General features: G+C 39.8%; 2 protein-coding genes across 3 annotated transcripts in view; one reads left to right on the plus strand and one right to left on the minus strand.

The window, feature by feature from the left end:
• Window positions 1-6,738, minus strand: part of lrtm2a (leucine rich repeat transmembrane protein 2a) — a 30,034-nt gene extending 23,296 nt beyond the window's left edge. Inside the window, exon 1 of the mRNA XM_026148390.1 lies at window positions 5,587-6,738. The gene's annotated coding sequence lies outside the window, so the exon portion shown is untranslated. The remainder of the gene's footprint in view (window positions 1-5,586) is intronic.
• cacna2d4a (calcium channel, voltage-dependent, alpha 2/delta subunit 4a) overlaps window positions 1-23,405 on the plus strand; it is a 100,745-nt gene that overhangs the window by 58,352 nt on the left and 18,988 nt on the right. The gene's annotated exons all lie outside the window — the stretch shown is intronic.

Below are 23,405 nucleotides of genomic sequence, written 5' to 3' on the forward strand. Positions count from 1 at the left end.
TGCTAATCAGTTGTCAGTATGATAATTGCAATTGGTTGAATATCAATACTAGGGGAGAGGAGAAAAAAGTGGTGGAGTCACTGAATTAGGTGGGATAACGAGGAAAGGAGATATAGTAAGAAGATAGTGATGAAAGGATAAAAAGAAAAATAGAGACAAGGCAGGAAATACCAGAAGGAATAGGGAGGTAAAAATAAGGGCAATGGGTAAAACAGAAGCACATAAAAATTCTTCTGCACCACCTCTTTAGTGTTTTTGCATGTGTATGTGTGGGTTTGAGTTGTCCTATTTGTTGTATCATTATTTTCATTAGTACCTGGCAGACACTGAGGAAAATATAAAGCACTAAACTGATGTTGCGTTTCTTTATTTAGATTCTCTTTTGGTATGTTTTCTTATATTTCCACATTTATTCCTGTTTTTTTTCTTTCTTTGTGACCTTCATTTATTCAGCATTTGTTTCTCTCCTCGTGGCTTTCATTCATTCCCTCTCTTCCTCTCGGTCCCTTTCTCTCCTTAACAAAGGAACAGAGGCATGCACCGAGGATATTCAGCAGATGGATTTCCTGCATGTGATTAAAGTCACATTAGCTCTGCTCTACTGGGAAATTTCAGTTGTTCTTTTTAACTGAGCACATGAGCTTCTTTTGGAAAACTCAGAAGCATTAATGAGCAATGGAGGGAACTTCTGGAAGATTCATCTGTTTGGTTTAAGCTCTAAGCCGCAAATGTTTCATTTTTTAATTTTGCTGGTAGGGTGTGACTTGTAAAGCTACATTACCTTGGTTGATACTGTGACTGAGTGATTCAAATTTAAGTCTCTACAATTAATTAACGACTGAAAACTAACAGACTCACCAAAATGTGGGTATTTTTGGGTCCTTGCTTGTCTGAGCCCCCTATACAGCCTCGGCACAGCAGAATTCATATGTATATCATTTGAAGAGTGCATTCTTCAAAGATTTAACTTCATGCTTGTGAACTAATTTTCCATCAGATTGAATATTTCTGTGTGAAATAATTCTTATTTCCTTTTTCACCTTTGGAACTGTAACTGGTGCCTGGGTTTTTATGTTGGCCATTTTTCAGATGATTCATGGCTCTGTTTATGTTTTGATTTATTCAAAGGAGGGAAAACAGTGCTTTTCTTTGCAAGCAAGTAAAACAATGAAATCATTATTTTTTCTAAATGGCTGCAAATACAGTGAAAGGAACTCACATCTGGTTATTAGACAAAGAGCGATTGACATTTTTTTTGGCCTCTCTTTTGCCGTTCATTAGCTTAGTGTTGCCATTTTTAAACTACTTTGGAGGGAGGTACAAATATTTCAGCCGATATTGCCCTTTGGGCATCTTGACTAGTAAATTTAACTTTATTGATCACACTGGCCAATGCTTATTCGTTCTGTTACAACAACAGTGCTGAAGACCTTAAAAGTGGGACAAACTGGGGAATAAATAACAAAACATTGCATTTCATCAGCAAGATCAGTAATAGTCCAGAATTTCACATGTGAAATAACATTTGAATTGTTAAAATTTGCAATTCATTCATGTTAAGCTTTGCCAAAATGTCATCATGTGCCTATGTATGCTGGAACTGATGTATTGAAGGTGTAGCAGAAGGTCACCTTTGCAGCCATGTTACTGGTGATGTGGCATCAAGCCTGCCAGGCTATTCTCAGAAACCTTCTTTTGACCTGGACAGGGGGCACCCAAAATCTACACATGCACCTATGCACGCATTTATATACATACACGTGTAAATACTTGGGTGTCAGAGTGACCCTGCCTATTGAGGAATCACGTAACACCTCCTCCCCTCCTCTCAGCTCCTCTTCTTCCTCTCCTCTTTACATTCTACTTTTGTCACTAACTCTTTGCTGTACTCACTCAGGCTGCAGTTGCATACCGCAGAGACTTTATGCAGGGCAACGTTTGACCACACGCCTTGGGGCAGACACATGAATCAGGCAGATTGTGTTTCTCCTCTCATTTATGGCAGGAGGTTGTTGATAGTGAGGAAGCGAGTTAACTTCATTCATGCTTGACAGGTTTATACTTTGTGATCTTGCTAATCAATTTCCAGGACATGCATATGTGTCCTCCACAAGATTATCAGCTCATGTAACAAAGCAACTTAAAGAATCGGAACAAACCTTATGTCTGAGTGATGTTTTTACAGTAGCTAGACATGTTTATATTTTGCCATCTTGAGCTCAATCCATCCATGTCTTATGTCTCCATAGCAAATGTGCACAAATGCTTTAGGATGCAGAACAGATGGATAATGTACAACAAAGATACTCAGTGCTACAAGAGGCAGTAAGCAATAAATCAATTCTTTTCTACACTGTGGTCATCTGCAATGAGACAACTTAAACACCTTGACAAGAGCTTTAATCATTCGTGATTTGTCATGTTAGTGGGTTCAGCTGGAGGTCATCCAGTTTCATTTCTATATATCTGTGTGCAAAGGCAGGTGCGTTTATGTCTGTTTGGATGCAGGTGTGTAGATTTTGAGCAAATAGCCAAATTCTTCACTTGAAATAGGGGTGTTAAACATACGGCTCAGGGCATGCAAACCGGCCCACTGGATGTTTTTAAAATAAGAGGGAGGGCATAAATTTTAAGCTTTAAATTGTATTTTAATAAGTTTTACAGCTTTTCTGGCTGATAAAGAGCTCCCACGTGGCCATCCATACTGGACCACAGTAATTAAGCAACAGATAAACTAGTGTACACAATTCTATACATTACATAAATGTAAAGTCAAACTTCTTCATATTGACAGAAAGGAGAGTTTCACCAGCCCGGCACACTCACGATCAAAGAGGGCTGGATGTGGCCCGCCATCTAAAATGAGTTTGACATCCCTGACTTAAAGCCATGCTTTTAAATCTCTTATATACACACAGACATGCATACAAAACTAACAGGGAATACAAAATCATGAAAACACTTGAGTGCAAATACATTGTTAAATGTGCGTGTAACCGTGCAGGTTGCTGACAAAGGCAGAGCCAGGCAGCCAAGCTCCCTAAATCAATTTTTAATGGCTTTGTTACACTGGAGAGGGAAGAGATTGGGGCAACATGGCACACACACACACACGCCTAACCACACGCCAGTAGCTGTACAAAAAGAGCAACGTACTGTATGTGTTGACAGGCACATGGTACAGTTATATGTACAGATATATTATGACACATGCATGTGGGTTTGCAGCCACATGTTGAACATTCATATGAATACCATTCTGTCCAAGAGTTGAATTTCACTGAACATATGCTGTTGATTTTAATAAGTATGGAACCGATATTACACCATGTCAAGGTCAAGGAAAATTCTTTCCAAGACAAAACTTTTTCAGACTTGTGTCCCTCAGCTGTGGATAAACAGAACCTGCTAAAGATGGTCAGTTATGCTTCAGATAGGTTTGGACAGCTGACAGCTATTTTTATTTACACTCATTGTCTTGGTATTGTAACTGTATATTATGTCATGATTTTTTTTGCTTTCTTTACTTTTATTCTGTGTAAATGATCAGTTTTTGCTAATATCACATACAATCTTAGCTAGTCTCATTTTTTTTGAACACCACCCAGATCTGACAGTAGCGCTTAGGAGTAAGAGGCTAAGAGTAAAATTTGTCATTTAGTTAAGTGCATCATTAATATCACCCAGACTCATTAAATCCTTTGCAGCTGATATTATCTAAATCATTTAATGAGTGGTTTCACATAAGCCCCCAGACTGGCCTCAATTGTTAGCCATGTTTCTTAGTAGACATACAAAACTAGTGCAGCCACATAATCCATTAGTTTTATAATTGTTTTCTCTAGAATAATGTCAGAAGGTGTCTGCGTTACTTGGAAAATAGTCTGTTTTCATTCATTTTTATCTAAAGCAGAGAGGCACAAAAGGGTGATGAAACCTCACACCTACTGCATGATCATACAATCACAGTGCAGCTATTGCAAGCTAATCACTCTTACATCACACCATCTGAAAAGAGATTAGAGCCCGTGAAGTGTTATAAAGCAGGTAAAAACAGCAACACACTACCCAGAGGCCTCTGAGTGAGAATTAACGCAGTGCCATTTAATGGCATCTATCAAGGGCTCTACATTGATTAATATTACATAAGATATTGTGAAGGTCATGAAAAGAAAGTACTGAAGAAATGTTCAACCAAGTTTCCATTAAACTGTTGGAGCAGTGTAAGATCACAGCATGTAGAAGGGACAGTATAAAAAACAAGTAAGCATAGATCATTTCAAGAATTAAAGCAGGTTTGCTTATATTCTGTACTGTGGTAAAAAAAAATGGTAAATGGCCTGTATTTGTATAGCGCTTTACTAGTCCCTAAGGACCCCAAAGCGCTTTACATATCCAGTCATCCACCCATTCACACACACATTCACACACACACACTGGTGATGGCAAGCTACATTGTAGCCACAGCCACCCTGGGGCGCACTGACAGAGGCGAGGCTGCCGGACACTGGCGCCACCGGGACCTCTGACCACCACCAGTAGGCAACGGGTGAAGTATCTTGCCCAAGGACACAACGACCGAGACTGTCCAAGCCGGGGCTCGAACCGGCAACCTTCCGATTACAAGGCGAACTCCCAACTCTTGAGCCATGATCGCCCCCCCTGTGCATTAAGAAAGGGCTGCAAAAATAGCAGAATGATGTGCAGCGGTTGTGATGTACTGGCAAAAGTCAGACCTGTAGATCATGTGACTTTAGGTTATGCATGAGACTTTTGAGCAAGCAGCATTGTCCAATTGAAACAGTTTTGACTTTATAAGCTTTAGAGCATTTAACTTTAAATCAGGAGGATGGATGGATGGTGTTTTTCACATTAGTTCTTTCACTAATTTGATTGGACTGAATATACACCTTCAGATACTTGTAGCAGTTAGTTTTTACTACATCTGTGGTTGGAGCATTTGGCATATTTACAAAGGCTACAGTGTATTTCCCAAAGGCTGTATCTCAATAGATGATTCATCAGGAGCCTCTTTACCAGCAACAGTTTCTATTAATTTATTTTGCAGTCATTTCAGAGGGAATTTCAGTTTCTTTACTGTTCTCTAACATCATATTATGAGATCTTTAGACCATAATATTTACTGTTCATGCCCACTAAGACATGTTTTATAATATGACAGCCAGGTTTATTCCACAGCACTGCAGCACAGCAATAGTTTTTAAGGTATTTTCACAAAAAGGAAATGAAGGAATATCCTGTTATAGTAAGCATGCCATGAATCATAACTCTCATACTTTTCTACTGCCCACCCCTGCAAGCTTTGGCCCAAAACCACATCCTAGGCATTCCTGTCAATGTGTAGTGTGTGTCCAGGAAACAGCCTGAGGGCTGACGTTTACGGCTTCCACCTCCTCACAGTATGCACTTTTGGTCCCGTCTAGAATTCCCATATGTTTCAAGAAAAACACAAATGTAATTTTCTTTTTTTCTGCAGTGTACTTTGTTTGACATTATAAATATTAAATTCCAGTCAAAAAAAAGAAGAAATGAATGAGTGGGGTGAACACCGTCAACCAGACTTACCTTTTGACCAAATATCTCGGACAGCACGAGCTTTATGGCTTTCTGCAATCAGCCATTCGTCCAAAAATATTATTTAAAAAAAAAAGAAAGAAATAAAGCTCAAAAATTTCTGACTGGACAAAAAAAATGAAGAAAAGCTGTCACCACTACAACTAAGAAAATCCATACATTCAAGATCCTGGTCAGATGAATAATGTAAGATTAATCCTTCTCTCTGAATAAAGACAATTCCTCCAGCTTCCCTTCAACCCACCGATAAATTGTGAAGGGACGGATTGTGTAAAAAAAAAAAGATGAGGATTTTAGAAAAAAAACAGAGGTAAAGAAAGGCTTAGAGGAACAAGAGGAGGTAAGAGAGGCTAAGGTCCTCAGAGGGAGAGGGATGGAGATAGTTAATCCTTTTCTTAGGATCTGTTCCGTATATGAATGATATGTCCAGCGCTGTCCTGCTCGTTGGCTTGCGTGTTGCCGTGTGTCTGAGAGGCGTGAGTATGTGTGAAAAAGAGAGAGACGGTGTGTGTGTGTGTGTGTGTCTGAGAGAGATAGAAAGAGAGGCAACAGCGTTAGGTTGCTGGCGTCATGCGCTACCCCTTCTGTGTCGCTATGTTTGTGATTCCTGCACTCAGCACGCGTCGGAGCGTGTGTGTGTGTTTATCCATGCATGTACACTTGAGGGTTGTCTTTCCGGTGCGCCTTTGTTAGACTGTGTGTGTGTGTGTGTGTCTCGATACTCCCACCTCCCCCGTTTTTCTTTACGGTACGTGTGTGCAGCCGTGCATGTGGCAGGAGAATGTACGTGTGTGCGTGTGTGTGTGTGTCTTGTCAAATATAGTAACATTAGTGTATGCTGCCTCTGTCTGCCTGCAGCTCTCCCACTGTGACAGAGAGAAGAAGAGGGAGGTGGAATACAGAGTGCGTGATAATACGAACGAGTGAAAGCTGAAGGAGAGATAAGGGAAAATACAGAGCAACAGAGTGAGGAGAAACTAGAGAGTGGAGTGGAAGGCATTGGGAGAAATGTGAAAGAGGGTGCAAAAAATAAATAAATAAGGAAGCTAGGTAGGAGAAAAGGGAGGCAGAAGACACGGTGGGATGAGGTTGATGGAAGGGGGACGGGAAGAAAGATTTGAGAGAGAAAGCTGTGGCAGTGGAGCGAGGGAGGATGCGAGAAAGAGAGAGAGAGAGAGGGAGGGATCAGCTGATTTCAGTAAAGATGAGAATCTCCCTCTGCCACATGGGCTTTTCTCCTCCCTCGATTTTTTTTCCTCCTCACGTCTCCCTCTCTCAGCTTTCATTTTCATCCTATTCCCTGTGGCAGCTCTCGTAACGGCTGTGTTTGTGTGTGTGCATGTGGCTGTATGAGCACATGCACTGGTGTGTGTGTCCTTGTTTACATCTCACGGACAGAACTGTGATCCTCATGAGATAAAGCAGTCCATTTTTAGGTAAATTAGATAGATTAAACTAGATAGGTTTATGCATGCCTGTGCAGTGTTTTGTGAATAATTGTGAGAAGCGTTTTGGTGGAAGATATCATTGACAAGTTTAAGACAGGTGTTAGTAAGACAGTATGTGGTTTGTAAAGCGGGAGTAGGGTATGAACTGGTGGGGCGACTGTGTGTTTGTTTGCACACAGCATATAACTACTTGGCTGCTTCCTTACATGGCTTGAATCATAGCTCTCTCACACATACACACACACATTGTGCTGTTAATGAGCATGTGAATCGCTTGGCTCAGATTCAGTGTTCAAATGAGAGACTAGTTGTTTCCATAAGAAACTGAACCAAAATCGCTCATGAGCCAAGCGTCTTTTTCTCTCTCTTTCACTAAAGGGACTGGCATTGTTAACAGAGGGGGGTTTTCATCCTCTCTTTCTTTTCCACATGCTGGAAGCCACCGATGACTGATTTTTACTGTTTTTATTTGGCAAATATGGCCAAAATAGATATTATACACCAACCAGACCAGACCAGACATCAGAGATGATCCTTAACTTTGACCTTTCCGGGAACAAATGGTCTAAAATTTCATGTTGAAGCTGCACCTGTCTTTGGATATTTCCAATAGAGCCCAGTTGATACAGGATTTTTAATACTGATGCTAATACCAATGCACTGATACTGATATTTGGTTATTCAAAAACCTGATATTCCAATACTGACCAATGATTTTTTTTTTATTTCAGACACATGAAATATAAAAAGAGTTCCCTAACACTTATGTGTACTTATTGAGTTTAGTTTTTAGGCTCTGCAGACTCTTGGCCTTTGGTGGGCAAACTAGCTAATATGAGCTGATAATATCATCCCTCTAATGAAAAGAGTAGGCTCCAATTAGCAACATTCGAATAACTGTGCAATGCAAAGGACTGTGGAATATAAAGCTGATATCAAGTGCATGGGGCCACTCTGTGACATTTTTACAGTGTTAGACCTCACTCATACAGGCCTAGAGACCAATAAACAAACCCCTGATAAGCTCCAGTTCTGTAATCTCCACCTGGTTGGTGAGTTGTTGCTGGGCGTGGCTAGATGAAATTGGTGGGAAAAAAATGCACCAAAAAAACTCGTTTTGATTGCTTTAGTCTTTAGCAGATTTCCACAGATTGGTGTTTCATATGTAAGATATTGACTTGAGTGCAAGTAGTCGCCAACTACTCGCCGACTGACAATTAAAATGAAAAGTGTGACGCAAACCGAAAACAGAGGCTGTTTGCCTTCAAGGTAAAAGTCGCACTCTTTAAAATTCTAGGTCTGTGTGACTGTTGCCTTATGCAGCTCCTCAAAGCATTTGAACATCTTCCAGCTTCTTATGATCTTGTTATTTTACAGCTTCAGTAAAAGTTTGCAGCATTCCTGATAAGGTAACTTTGAACTTGGCACATAGTTAGCCACTATCTGGTGAACATACTGATTATTAAGCAGCTAGCGTGCCCAACATTTCCCTTAGATGGCAAAGACCAGAGCAGAATTTAAGGAGGGCGATTATTTTATTTTGAAAGGACATCTATCAGGTGGACAGAAAGACTTTTCCAACTGAGTGCAAATGTTTGTACCATTTAAGATGTAAGTGTAAATACACATCTATTTGTTAAGAATTTTTGCATGAACAAAATAAACAGTGAAGAGAAGAAACAGGAACATCATTCTGGAGGTTGGACCAAACAATTGGAAATGGATTTCAAGACATCCAATCTAACTGTGCACCTTCTTTCAGTTTGCACATGTCAGTGTCTGTTACCAGGCTGAAATATTTACAAAGGCTGGTTAATACATTGGATTGGTCAGCTGCCCAACACACACACACTTACAAGAATAACCTCAACTGAGTTCTCTGGTTTCCTGTCCAAATGTGGGCACTGTGCTGGCTTTATGACATGGATGTAGTTACTGGCAGACAGAAATCATTATTTTAGCTGCCAGTAGCTCCGGATAGTGTTGGCTGTAAGGACATGCTCTTCAGCGGTATTAAAAATGATTGGCTAGAATGACAGGAATAGCATGGAGTGTGCAATATGCTGTTGCACAAAACAATTTTATCTCAGCGTTGAGTGATGTTAAAAAATATTTAAAGGTAGAAAGAAATTCTACTTTTGAATGAGCAGTGGTAGCAACTCTTCCTGTGTTTGTCTGCACATTCGTGTGCAATCCCAAAGGAGTAATTAGTCCTCTAATTAGTCCTGCCAATCCCCTCCAGGGTGCAGAGGTCAGCAGCCAGGGTCAGCTGCTTGGCACTGCCAGGTATTTAGTGCCAGGCTCAAGGACTATTTGCCACAGTTGTTATAAAATATAAAAATCGTGCTTAAAGCCCAGTGTTAATAATAGAAACTGTGGGGTTTTTTGTTTTGTTTATTTTTCACCGGCAGATGTTTCCCCTCCTGCAGTTTTAAACACCACTCAGAAACCAAGTGAAAGAACACTGAAGGCAATTCAGTTTTGTCAGAGGCATCCATCTGTCGGCTCAAAACCCAAACATTTGGTATCTTGTGCCAGACTTTTGTCTTAGCACCACCCATTAATTATCATACATTGCTTAGCATCTGAAAGAGGCCTTGCACTTCTGTGGTATTGTCAGAGATGTGAGCCCTTGCGGTGGCACTTGCTCTCATGTTCCATTTTTACACTCAAAATTCAGAGTGTTTCAACTCTGACTTTGTTTTTTCATTGACCTTGCGGTTTGCAGCAGATGAAATGACACCTGTCTGTGATGTAACCTGAAAGCAATCCCCAGTGGATGAAAAGGGAAAAAAAACCTTTCATATCTTACGGCCATCTTTGTTATCAGGTTCTTACTTTTTCTCCAAAGAAGCACAATTGGTGCTGCTTTTTGCATTAAATTCAACTACTGCATGTAAATCACTGACATGTTTGCCAGCCTCTGCACTGTAACGTGCACCCATCTTGTAGTGAACACAGTTAGCACCCCTGGTATTAAGTAAGCAGCACTAGCATTTGGCAAAATCCAATCTCTGATCTAAAATCAAGGCTTAATATGTGCTCAATCCTTTGTTACTTACAAAATCTGTATGAAAACAAAATCTTTATACTCTATGTGTAAAAAAGAAAAGTATGGCTGTTGTTTCAGAACCACGGACAGCAGCACTGTTTGCTGTGTTATGATCTGATGAAATGACACAGAGTGCAGTGTAGTAGACTGTTAAATCCCCCCCCCTTTAGTTTCCCAGCTTATTTAATTTTTTGTTGTTGTTGTTTTTGATAGCAAATATTGAATTATTGACAAAAGTTTTATTTACTAAACAGTCCACAGAGAGAGAGACAGTGGGAAACACAGAGGTGAGAGAGCGAGAGCTATAGCTGTTTCTGTGTGACTCACCTGGCTAATTGTTGCTTGCTTTTAGTTTTGTTTAGTTTCAAGAGGTAGCAGGGGTGCTGAGACTTTTTGTCTCCTCAAACCCGCCAGAGCAGCACAGTCACTTCGTCCCAGACCTCCAGATTTACAAATGAAACTCTTTTCTGAAACAACAGAAAGAGTCCACTGTGGCTATAATTCTCAATGTTCATGTAATATATATATATATACATATTTAAAAGCAAGTTGAAAAATTCTGATAAATGTTTAATTTAATAAACAACACTGTAGAGAGTGTGATTGCTCCTCTAGCTCAGGTAGTTCATTTAAAATTTTGCACACTGATTGAGAAGGAAGAGCTTTTTACAACCAGGTAAGAATGCAAGGCAAGCTTATTTATTTGTTTCCCCAAGGGATTTTTTCCTCTCTTTTTTAGGATTGTTTATATGTCTGGCAAAAAAGGCATGCTGGCATTGGGATCCACTTTAAGTGCCAGCACCTCCTGCCAAGGCGACTTTTATGGCCAGTTCTGTTCCATCAATGATGCAGGAAATACGTGTTATGAAAAATGATTACTTGCAACGGTTTGGAGCAGGAAAGTGTATTTTTTGTGTTTTCTGCATGCCTGTTGTGGTGTTGCACAGAAACATTCATTCTCTAGCTATATGAATATTGTTTTATTTATTATCTTGTTGGCATAATTAAATCCCTGCAGTCCTTGCTGTCTCTTGCCTCCAGTATTGATGATATATGAATTTAAACCCAGTCTGTAGCATTCATTTTAAGTTGGAGCATCACCCCCCCCCTTCTTCTTTCACTCTCTTATGCCAGCTCCCTCTTCCTTCATATCTCTCTCTCTCTCCTTCCCTATCTCCTCACACTCAGCTACCTCCTCCCATGCTGCGTAATTTACTGTGCTATTGGGTGAGTGTCACTGAAGATGAATTGGCCCTAGCCTTTGTATTAACACCAGATCTGGCTGGGCACGTTTAGCACTTCTACCACTAGTTCCTGCATAGAGCAAGTAACTTCAAGGCTCCATCTGTCTTTTCTTGCACACAGAGAAAAATTATACATGTTCACGGTTCCATCAGAGTCTGGACTGGTGTCCCTGTTCCCATTCATCAGCTTTTCCTTGTAATCCGTGAATCAGCCTTATAGTGGCCAGACAGTTTTATGGCTCTTTGGTCAATATGGTCAATGAGGACTGCTGCATAAAAAAATCAATCATGTTTTAATTTGTGGCTTGAGACACATTTTCCCAGACAGGCTTTTATTCCAGTGCCTCAGCCTTTTTATTTTATTTTATTTTATAGATACAGTATAGCTTTTATATACGTTTAACAGTTTTTTTCCCCTCATATTGAATTTTTTCTGTTACGCTTATTGTGGTCAACCCTTTAACTAAATTAGGTAAGGTGACATGCATACTTTGCATTCATAGTGACATTTAGGGGTTGATTTAGAGAAAGATAGATGATGCTTCCTTGCAACAGGGTACCTGTTCAGTGGTAACATCATGCTGTGCTAGTCCCAAATAACACTTTAATAACATCAGCTGTTTTGTCCACTTTTAAACGGCAGCACCTGACTATTTTTTAATATAATTAGCAATTAAGCTAAAGGATTGCCTTCATCTGGCCAGGACCTTTCTGTGTGAAGTTTCCATGGTCTACCTATGTTTGTGTGGGTTCTCTCTGGGTACTCCAGCTTCCTCCCAAAATTCACAGACATTCAGTTTGTGTGATTAGGTTAATTGGTGATAACATAAATTTAAATAAGAGAATTATTTTTAATATTTGAATGAAAATCTTTTGCAGTCCATCACTGCCTGAAATCTAAAACCCTTGGACATCATCAAATACATCACCAAAAGCACCGCCTTCAGCTGCTGCGTGTTTGTGGGTGTCTTTCTGCATCAGTTTTATCTACAGTAACTGAAGAGCTGCTCTGTTGGGTTGAGATCAGGTGTTTCACTTGGCCACTGAAAAATATCCATTACTGTCACTTGAGAAACTCTTGGCTTGCTTCTCTGGTCAGCTTTGGGTCATTATTAATTTGCATTGTAAAGCACAGTCCAATTAGTATTGGCTAAATTTCAGCCAACAATATAGCCATGCACACCTGAGAATTCATGCTCTTAATTCTCAGCGGTCACATTATCAGTAAATGCTAGTGACCTGGTACCACTCCACCACATTTGCTCATAATTTGACACATACACTTTGCTGGACGGGGTTTGCTTTGGATCATGACCTGTTTCTTTCCTTTTCCTTCATTTTTTCTTCCGATCATTCAGGTACATGTTAATCTTGGTTTCATGGAAAGATTGCTTTTTTCAGAGCTGTGCAGACTCTTATAGAGGTTTTCTACTAGTCTAATTTCCTGTTCTTGAGTGTTACTATCTTGTAACCCCTCTAGGTTTTGTATTCATGAAAGCATTGCTTGATTGTAGACTCTGACAATGATAAACCCAGCCCCTCAAGAGTGCATTTTTGATTTGCTTTAACTTTGTGAAAGGGATTTCCTTATCCAACGAAAAAATTATGCGAGCATCAACTTTAGTTGTCTTCAGGGTGATTTCAAACCTTTTGCTGTTGCTCAGTTGGTCAGTTCTTTTTAAGACTATACTAGACTGTAGATTATGGCACTCCTAAAGTTTTTGCTGTCTCTGCGACGGCTTTATTTTTTGCTTTTCGGCCTAATAAAACTTCATCTATATAAAGCAAAAATGTGATTTAAACATGCAGAATTGGCCTTTATCAGAATCAGAATACTTTATTAATCCCGAAGGAAATTAGGGTTACAGCAGGCAGCACGCTAATGGCGCATGCGCACTTACAAAGGAACCTTCTGACCAACTTTACACAAACATCACATTGGGGAGACATGTCAGAAAGGAAGGCTGATAGGAAAAAACAACGAAAATACATAACATGAGGTAAGAGGAGGAGAAAAAAAACACTCAGACTGAGCTCCTAGTGGGAGAACAGTTTGATAACAGAAAAAACACCTCAGCACAAAAAGCACATGACTATCAATACACCATAGAAACACAAGACAAGCAACAGGGGCGGGTAAAGGGTACGAGAGAGCCGGTGTAGACAGCGCATCCGGTCCTGCGGCATGTCTGCGCTGGTCCAGTTGACTGCCATCTTCCCCGGTAGGGCACAAGCATCGAAGGCGTTTGGAAAGGGAGGGGGGATCAGTCTGTGCATATCAGTGTATGTGTGTGTGTGTCCAGAGTTCGGCTGAGACAGTGTCCTTCGCCCCGCCAGGCTAAGTAAAAATCTGCTGAATTTGTCATGAAACAATGGAAGAACTTGTTAGTTAATTTTCCAGTTACTTTTAAGCCTCTGAAAAATGGGCAACTATGTACAAAAAGTGTCTGTAGCTCCTGAACGGTCAATGCAGTGCTTTGGTTAAATCGTTTGACTTAAAGCTTAAATTTTGTAAATGACATATTGTCTGTTTAATGTCAAAATCAATTTCAGAGGGAAAATTACAGAATCTGTCACAGTCCATTAATTTATGTATCTAATTGTATTTTTTTGCTTGGCACCCTAGCTTTACATCGTTGTTGGAAGATCTGGCTGTAAGTGAACAGTGTTCGTACTAACATGTGAGGATGACCAAAAACAGGCGCACCACAGTTCTTGACCTCCTCTTTAAAAAAGAAAAAAGCTCAATGTGTGCAACGGCCGTTTCTGACGTATTTCCATGTAGCATGCTATCTGTCACTGGATAAATTAAGTGGTGCAGTTGATGGATTATGAAGCATTTTCGGCACATACACGTTCTCAGTCGCACAAGCACGCACACTCACATAAAGTTTATCCCCTCGGAGAGTCTCATTAATTTGGCCAAGATGATTTGTTCCGAAAGAGGCTGAATTCATCACAGCCAGACAGATGGTAGAGAGGGATTTCCTAGAGGAGAGCACGAGGGTTAGAGTGAGTGGCGATGGGCATAGAGGAGATGGTGGTGAGGGAAGGAGAACAAGAGGAATGTGGACTTTGGAAAAAAGATGAAATGAAGAGAGCAAGACAATAACAAAGTGTGAAGCAAGAAGAGAGAAAGATAAAAGCAATAAGACAGAAAAACAGATATGGGATAAAAGAGAGGGATAGTTGAGAGATAAAGAGGGGAGAGGCCCCATCTGTCTTCTTAGAGACAGATGGAAACAGACATTAGAGGCAGAAGGCGGAAATCACAAGAGGAAACATGGAAGTAGAAAAAGGAAGGGTTGAAAAAAACATACTTCTTACCAGGGGTAAATTGGTCCAGCTTCCTTGAACACTATCTTGGCCATCCTTTAAGTTTCTTGTATGCAACTTGAAGGACTAAAACTATTCATCTAAAAAAATCTTTCTGAATTTGGTGTTGTCATGATGGCCATGGAAGGTGCTATGTAGTGCTCTGAACCAAAATTTCCAATATCTCAACCCAATATCTCAATTGGCTTGAGATATGATGACAACATCATGGTTCACAGCATTTTTCATATTCATTAAAACCTCGGGACAGCTAGAGGGGACGGAGGCCTTGCCGTCTTAAAATGTTGTCATGTTTTGAAGCTGACAATTCAGAAAACTACAGCAAAAGCCCATAACTTGTTACTCATGTGTTTGCTGAACAGAGAGCTGTAATCAGGATGATAGCAGTCCTGGCTTTGTCCAAAGTAGTAATAAATCAGTGTAACAAATATCAGCCTCCTTATTGTTTTGGTTTTATTAAAAAAAACTAAACTTTACAGATGATGTTTTTCATGCTTTTTTCCTTAATTGGTGCCATATACACATATACATATATATGTGTACATGTACATGTTAATATGGAGCTTGAAATAATGAGGTCAGCATATGAATAGTAATCCGTGTGAGCCAACAGCTCACTCAAAGCTCAGTCAAAGAGCAGAGAAATCCCTAAAACGCTCACCTCAAGCAGTAAACGCACATGCTATTCAAATCCTCTGCTTAAAAGGGACTATCCATCAGATGAAAGCTGGCTTAAAGGAAAATGAGGCAAAACTGGGTGGTTTCAGACAGTAGATGAACTAAAAGGGCTTCACTGAGGCTCAGTATAAGGTAAAGAAGCATTATTTGCATTAGAATTGAAGAGTAAAAACAACTAGTTTAGTCAGGTAATAAAAGAGGGGCCATTACATATGAAAAGACGCACATCCAGTACCAAGGTCTTCTCCTTTCACGTTATAAAAGATTGAGTAGGTAATTGAATTCCAGACTTGATTAATGGCCCGAAATGTCATGACTTTAATTCCTTTTGGATATGTAGCAAAGAAAAAGCACTGTTCTGAACACAAACTACCATGTAAACATACAGACCACAAGAAAGAGCACAGCAGTTCGCCTTTGCTCCTTCTTTCTCTCTCACACATAAACATGTTTTTTCTGAGCCTCTCCTCTATGAATGATTTAGTGAGTGTGCCTCCAACAGGCTCGTTTAAGAAGGCTGTGAAACTAGGTTAACTTAAGGTGGGCTGCGCCAGCTTAGAAGGTCCACACACATATAGCTTGTGTCAACATCATTTATTTCCATTTCTATCAAACCGGGTCCTTCATTTAACACGCTTCTTACCCATCAGCTTTAAGATTTAAGGGTTATGACAGCAGCGCTAGTCAGTTATTCCAATATGTCAATAAGTTTCACAAGAATGTGTCCTGTTTTTAATATGTTCAATTCGTGGCTTTGTGTGGGCATTTGTGTGTCTTGTGTGAATAATTCAAAGCTAGTTATCCCACACTGGCACGTGCCAGCATTCCACTCTTTTGAAAAATTGAAAAAAACCTACAATGTCCCCCCTGCCCATGCATGTGACTCTTTTTGCATCCTTGACTTTCAAAAAGTTGACAAAGTAAGAGACAGTTTCAGAGAGAAAATGAGAGATTATGGTAAGAGAGAGGAGGAAAACAAGGAAGGGAGGTTGAGTCATCATCCTTTCATCCAATCCCCATTCTCTGCCTGTTGCTTTGGTAACATGATGTCAGTGCAGCCTCTAGCAACTCCTCTGAGGTTAGCGAGCATTAGTAGAGAGGTGTGTCTGTGTGTATGTGCATGCATGCGCGTGTGCGTGTGTGTTCTTAAATCTCTCTTGGCAATTGCTGCCACAAAACCAACTGTAACTTAACTGCAAAAAGCTTAAGGATCATAGGTCAGGTGAAACCGCCAATCAGTAGGTCAAAAGGATGTGTGTCTTTGTTTTAGGTTGTGTATGTGTGTAGTTGAGTGTGTGGGTGTGGGTGCACTTAGCTTTCTTTGTATTTATCAGCCTGAGTCTGTTTTGAATGGTTTTATGAATGGCTTTCTTTGCTACGTGTGTGTGTCTTGTTTGTGTGTTCAGACAGCTAGGATTTCTTTTCATATTGATCGTTATAATCAACTATTACTAAACTTCTTTCTTTTTTTTTTTACCGCTCAGCAGTCAAGCACAATTTGCTCATTTTTCCTTGCTGGAACAAAGTTTGTTGCCTGGCAACATCACTTTATTGAGCACTCTCCATCAGAAAGTCATGGCATCTGCCAAGGCTTTGGTGAACATTGCTGCTTTAGGGAAACACAAACAGTAATTTTTGGTCTTTCGGTTGAAAGGTTATTCAGTGTGAAGCATGTGGAGTGATTGTTATTTTTGTCAGGGTTGTGAAACCTTGAAAAAGTATGTGGGAATGGATATATTAGTCAGATAAAGGATGCCCTCATCCACCTGCAGAAAATGTGCTGCAGCTCCCAAACATGGTAAGATCAGGTCTCTCTTAAACACGACTTTTACAAAGAGTCATTCATCTACTGTATCTATAGACGTAAAATAGACTTAATTGAAATGTATATAGTAGCAGTATTGAGCTCAGTCAACTTTTTTACATAGTTACTGTCTCTCTGTGTACTGGGCCAACAGCCAAAATAACAATTATGGGAGGATAACAGCAGGAGAGAAAACAGATTTTTAGGCTTTTTAGACCCAATCCAGACAGCACAATTTCCAGTAACATTTCAAAATAAAAGGGAATGATGGCCTCCCAGTGTTTTCTCATAGTTTACCTTACTAAGGCCAGTGTTTTGTCTCACTATATCGCATTAGGCCTTCAATGCATGCATGTGTAGTTAATTCAAATACTGACCAAGACTTTTTTTGTATTGAATATGCTGCCCTAAAACATCCTGGTCTTTTTTTAAGATTTGTTCATCAGCAGCTAATTAGCTAATTATTTCACTCAAATCATCATAAAATCCCTTTTGGCCTTTCCTTATTTTCATGTTTTATTTCGTATTCATGCACCATTCCTCTCATTATTGAGTTTTAATGCTGTTTGTCATCTTGAAGTGCCTTAGTTTGTGCAAATAGACTAAGCTTAAGCCTATTAATATGCAACAGCAAGTGATTAAGGCAAAGGCATAACTTATCACATTTTAAAGTGGATACAAAGAAAAGAGAAGAAAAGGGGCTGAAAAAAACTGAAATGCCTCTCATTCTGTTCCATCTTACTGATGAATGTTTGACATTTGTGGATAAAAACTGTAATTATGTGTTTGTGTGTTTGTGAAGGAGACAGAGGGACGGAGAATACGAATGCCATTTCTAAGTGGGAAGGCTGTAATCTGTGTGCGTGTTTGTGTTGCTTTGCCTTCCTCTTTGTCAGCGTTGGCGTGTGTGTTTGTGTTCATGCAACACTGATTGTGTTTATGTGCATGTACAAGACACTACGAAACAGTGAGGCACTAAAGCAAAAGACATGATAAGTCTTTGACATTTGTTCGGATAAACAGTAATCTTGTTTTACAAATTCAATTTTAATAAAGAACACTTACTCTTAAGACTTCAAACAAGATAGGTAATGTTATGCAGATATTAACTGTTGAACCTTCAGCATGCCCATAAATGGGTTTTGAGGAAGCGGTTTAAATAGGTCATGAACTGGAAGAATTCAAACACAGCAATAAAAACAAGTTCTAATGAGTTCGCTGGGCTTTTCTGGGTGATCAGTCACATGAACTTAGGGTCAGAAATTAACTTTTGCTGGTAGCATAGTTAAAACGTGCTTTTTTTTGTACTAGCCAAAATTAATGATGATATTTTTGCATCTTACATTAATTCATTTCATTGTGTTAATGAGATATTTTAAGAATAGAAAAGCAAAGCCCAGAACAAATGTGAAAGCTAAATTAAGCTGGTATATTGATCAATGCTGAGACAATTCATGCATTAATAGAAGAAGTATTTATCTAAATAATCTACTGAACTTTTTTGCTACTAAATGTACTTAAGCATCATTCTCTCATTCCTCTGGATACTACAGCTTCCTCTCACAGTCCAATGATGATGATGAAATAAATGATGTCATCATTCATCCATCCATTTTCTTAAGTACTTATCCATTACAGTGTGTTAGGCAGGTTGAAGTCTATCCTAGCAGTTACTATGAAAGAGGCAGGTTACGCCTTTGATAGCTTACCACTGTATCACAGGACTAAGGTGAAAATGTGTGAATTCAAGGTAAATAAGGCTCTAAAGTGCAAAAATGAAACTGCTATACAATTGTCACAAATTAAAATTGTGGTTTATAAACTGAGAGAGGAAAGTGTTCATTAAGACAAGAAAATTTTGATATTTTTTATATTTTTTCTAGTCTTACTGACTGATCAAAGGGCTTTAATGTCACGGTCGGCGATGGCCAACCGTGGGGAAGTGAGGAATGAGGACCCAGGCGCGGAGCTCTGAATAACAACAGTGCATTTATTTACAGTGTGGTAAATATTGATGCACAATTAATCCCCGTGCTCCCCAAGACTCCCGTGTGTGTCTTCCAGTGGCGTCCGCGTTCGTTATCCCCGCTGTCGTGACTCTGCACACCCTGTGCGTGCCGTCCTTCCTCTCCATGCTCCTCCTGCAGGAAAACAATGGAAGCAGCCGTTAGACACAGACCCCTGCGGGCAAACACGATCTGTACTTCCTGGACTAACACACACTGACTTGGGAGTCTAACTCAATGATTCCGCGTTGGTGGGAGCTCCAACACTCTCCTAAGTAGCTCCTCCGACAAGCCCTGATCAGCAGCAGGTGTGTGGCTTCGGGTGTGGCCAGTCCCCTAGCAGGGCCACACCCACCAGGCCTGAAGGCGCCTGTAAACAAGTGTTAAGACACACCTGCATCCATACACACACCCAAACACACTCATATCTACAAGCATGGCAAGAGGGGCAGCAACACCAAAAATACATATAATATAACAAGTCCATAACTGCTCAGGGATCCTGGGTCGCTCAGACCCAGGACCATGACACTTTAGGCTACAAGCTACATTTAACCTTGCATTGATACAGCACTTTATTCTTGTTGCTTCAGGCATTTTATGTACCTCATTTCACCTCATGTCATTTCAGAATCACCAAGTAGTCTAAGTTGATTGCTTTGGATTGAGGGAGGGAAAACACACACATACACATACAAACTCGACACAGAAAGGCCCCAGCACGGCTTTAAACCAAGAAGCTAATTGGTGAGAGGTGACAGTGCTAACTACTGTTTCACCATGCCACAATTCCCAAATAAACCTTCCATTCCCCATCATATGATGTAACTTTATGTCACTTGGTGCACAGCGGACCCTCGCACAATTATATACAAAGAAAATACAACTCTCAGTGATCCGTGCTAAATTAGGCTAGATGGATGGTGTAAGACCAAAAAAAGGTCATTGGTGGAATCAGCCTTTAACCCTTTAACAAGAAATGTTAGGTATTAATGGATTACTGTAGGTTATTATTACCAGTACAATGAAAAAAATACTAGTTAAATTTAAAGAGACTGCAGAGATCTTGTTTAAGTGCAGCTCCATCTCATGAACCCATATTTTAATCACAATAGAAAACAGAAACTATATCACATGTTTACAGTGACACATTTGACTGTTTCCTGAAAAATATTCGCTTGTTATTTATTTGATGGTATCGGCACTGCTCAGAAAAGAGGCAGTGTTTCTCAAGTAGAGATGAGCAGGGGATTCCCGCTCTGCAAAAAACTGTGTCTACAAATTGTGAAATAATTTCAGAATATTTTTCCTCAAAAAAAACTTGAATAGCTCGCCTTTTATAGTATATAATAGCATTAAAAGATTGTAGGAACTTGGAGACATTTTTGTGCGCAAGGAATAAGGCTAGAACTCAATAGTGAATGCCTGTGATTTTTCTGAGCCTCGGGTGGCACAGCATTAAAATCAGCCATGATTCTGTCTGGAAATCAGTACATGGGCTCATGAACACTTCTAGAAATCACTGTCTGTGAACACAGTTCAACGTGCCATCCACAAACGCAGGTTAAAGATCTATGCATGCAAAGAAAAAGTATGAAGCAGTGATCTTCTCACCAAAGCTCATTTAAAATGGAGTGTGAAACTGCTCTGTGGTCAGACAAATGAAAACTTGATTTTCTTTTTGGAAAGCATGGATGCTATATTCTCTGGACTAAAGAGGACAAGGACCATTTGGTTTATTGTTAGTGCTTAGTTCAAAATTTTTCTTCTCTGATGAAATAGTGTGTATATGTGTAAATAGAATTGGCAGTTTATACATCTGGAAAGACACCTTCAGTGCTGAAAACTATATCCAGGTTTTTGAGACAATTGAGACAATGTCCCTTTTCGAGAAAGCCTTGTATATTTCAGCAAGCGAACACTAGACAACATACTGCATCTACAACAGCATGGCTTTGTAGTAGAGGAGTCTGTGAGCTGAACCTTTCACCAACTCAAAACATTTAGCACGTCATGAAATACAAAATAAGACAAATAAGTCCCAGAACTGAGCAGCTAAAATCCTATATCAGACAAGAATGTGACAGGATTCCTCTCCCACAAGTCCAGCAGCTGTTTTCCTCAGTTCCCAGATGCTTACAGACTGTTGTTAAGAGAAGAGATTTTCACAGTTTTCTGTCTTCTTTTGGGAATTAAATATGGATTTATGAGATTTGCATCCCAACTTCTGTGGAATTAGAGGGTTGTAGGTCTGAAGACAAACACACCCCATCCTTCACATCTCGCCCCTCCAATTCTTTTGTAGTCTGTACTCCACAACACAAACACAAATAGATGCAGACACACATGTGAAAGAATGACACACACACACACTGCTGCATGCTCAAGCACAACCATGTGATCTCCCTAGCTCTATTATTAAAAGCCATGCTCGGTTGAAATTAAAAGAGTTTTCAGCTCATAACATTATTAAAAATCAATTCATCCTCTTTCATCTCCTCTGTCTATTCCTTTATCCTTTTCCCACCCTCCCTCTTGTCACTCTTCATCCATCCATCATTCTCTCAACCTTTGTCACCTGACTCCATTACATCAATTAATGCTTTCCTTTGATTACTTTGTCTATGCCCTGTTGACAACCTTTCAGTGGGTATCTTCTTTGTGCACCCTGCTCTCTGTCTGTCTCAGTCTGCCCGCTGTGTGTGCTCACTTTCATCCTTTTTCTCTTTTCCCCTGCTGTGTGTATTATATCTGTTCACATCTATTACAAAACTGTCTGTCATTTCTAAGTGTGTGTGTGTGTGTGTGTGTTTCCAGGTTTGTGTGAAAGAGAAAAAAAAAAGAATGAAATGACCTCTTCACAAGTGGCCTTATTTTCAGTGTCCACTCTTTGCATAGAGACTTAGCCAGCATGGCAGTTTATCGACACAGTGTGTGTATGTGTTCTTATATATTTAGCCTGTACTCCAGGGTCTTGCTAAAGGACCCATCAACACTAACTGCTCACTGATCATTTAACACAAGATGACCTCCTGTGCCACCTCAATACAACACACACTCACGCAAACACGTTAAACAATGTCAAATATGTGAGAGTGGGAAGCTATTAATAGCAGCACGGTTACCACTCTCTGCACGACTTCTCTGGATGGAAAGTGCACAACGCCAAAAGACTTGAGACACTAGGGTTTGATTTTTACATCCACCATCAGTATTTGACTACCAAAAAATGCAATCGTGTAAAAAAGAAAATACGTCTTCTTTCACTTTCACAGAACATATTAAATCTTATCCTTACCTGATCTTAAAATGTAGGAAAATTACAGCCTCAGTTGAACAACACATGACATATTGCACCCTGTTATTATTTAATAAACAAATAAATAAATAATAACCCAAAATGCAGAAGCAGTATGAGAAAAACCAAGAATGGCCTTACTGCTTCAAACTGAATTTATAAGTAAGTAGCACTCAGGTGTTTCTAATCAAATGGACTTGAATGATAAAAGCACACGTTTTGGCTGGTTGCTGGAGCATTCAGGTGTGTGCTAACAGAATACCAAGAAAGAAAGACACCAGCAATGATCTTAGAGAAGCAATTGTTGGTGCCCATCAATCTGGGAAAGGCTATAAGGCTGTTTCCAAACAATTTAAAGTCCATCATTCTACAGTGAGGAAAATTATTCACAAGTGGAAACCACTGAGTTTTTCCTGGAGTGGACTTCTCAGCAAATTCACCCCAAGGTCAAACAATGCAATAGTCAGAGAAATTGCAAAAAACCCAAGAGGTACATCTTAGAGTCTACAGGCTGCAGTGTGCATATTAAATCTTAAAGTTCATGACAGAACAATTAGACAAAAACCGAACAAGTTGTTTGGAAATTTTCCAGAAGAAAGCTTCTTCGCTCTGAAAAGTACACGGCAGCATAGGATAAGTTTGCATTGTTGCATTTGAACAAATTACAACACTTCTGGGGCAGACGATACCAAAATGAAGATCCATGTCAATAATGCACAGTACCACGTATGATGAAAACCAAACACATTTGGTTTTTATATCAGCACAATCACCTCATACCAACTATGAAGCACGGTGGTGGAGGGGTGATGATTTGGACTTGATTTGTAATCACAGGACTGACCACCTTGCAGCCATGAACATGAACTGCTCTGTTTACCAAAATATGATATGCTCAAATGTGACACCAATGTGTATAACAGCTTGTGTTAAATTGTACTGTG

The sequence above is a fragment of the Astatotilapia calliptera genome, chromosome 17 (assembly GCF_900246225.1).
Source record: "Astatotilapia calliptera chromosome 17, fAstCal1.2, whole genome shotgun sequence".
Taxonomy (NCBI): domain Eukaryota; kingdom Metazoa; phylum Chordata; class Actinopteri; order Cichliformes; family Cichlidae; genus Astatotilapia; species Astatotilapia calliptera.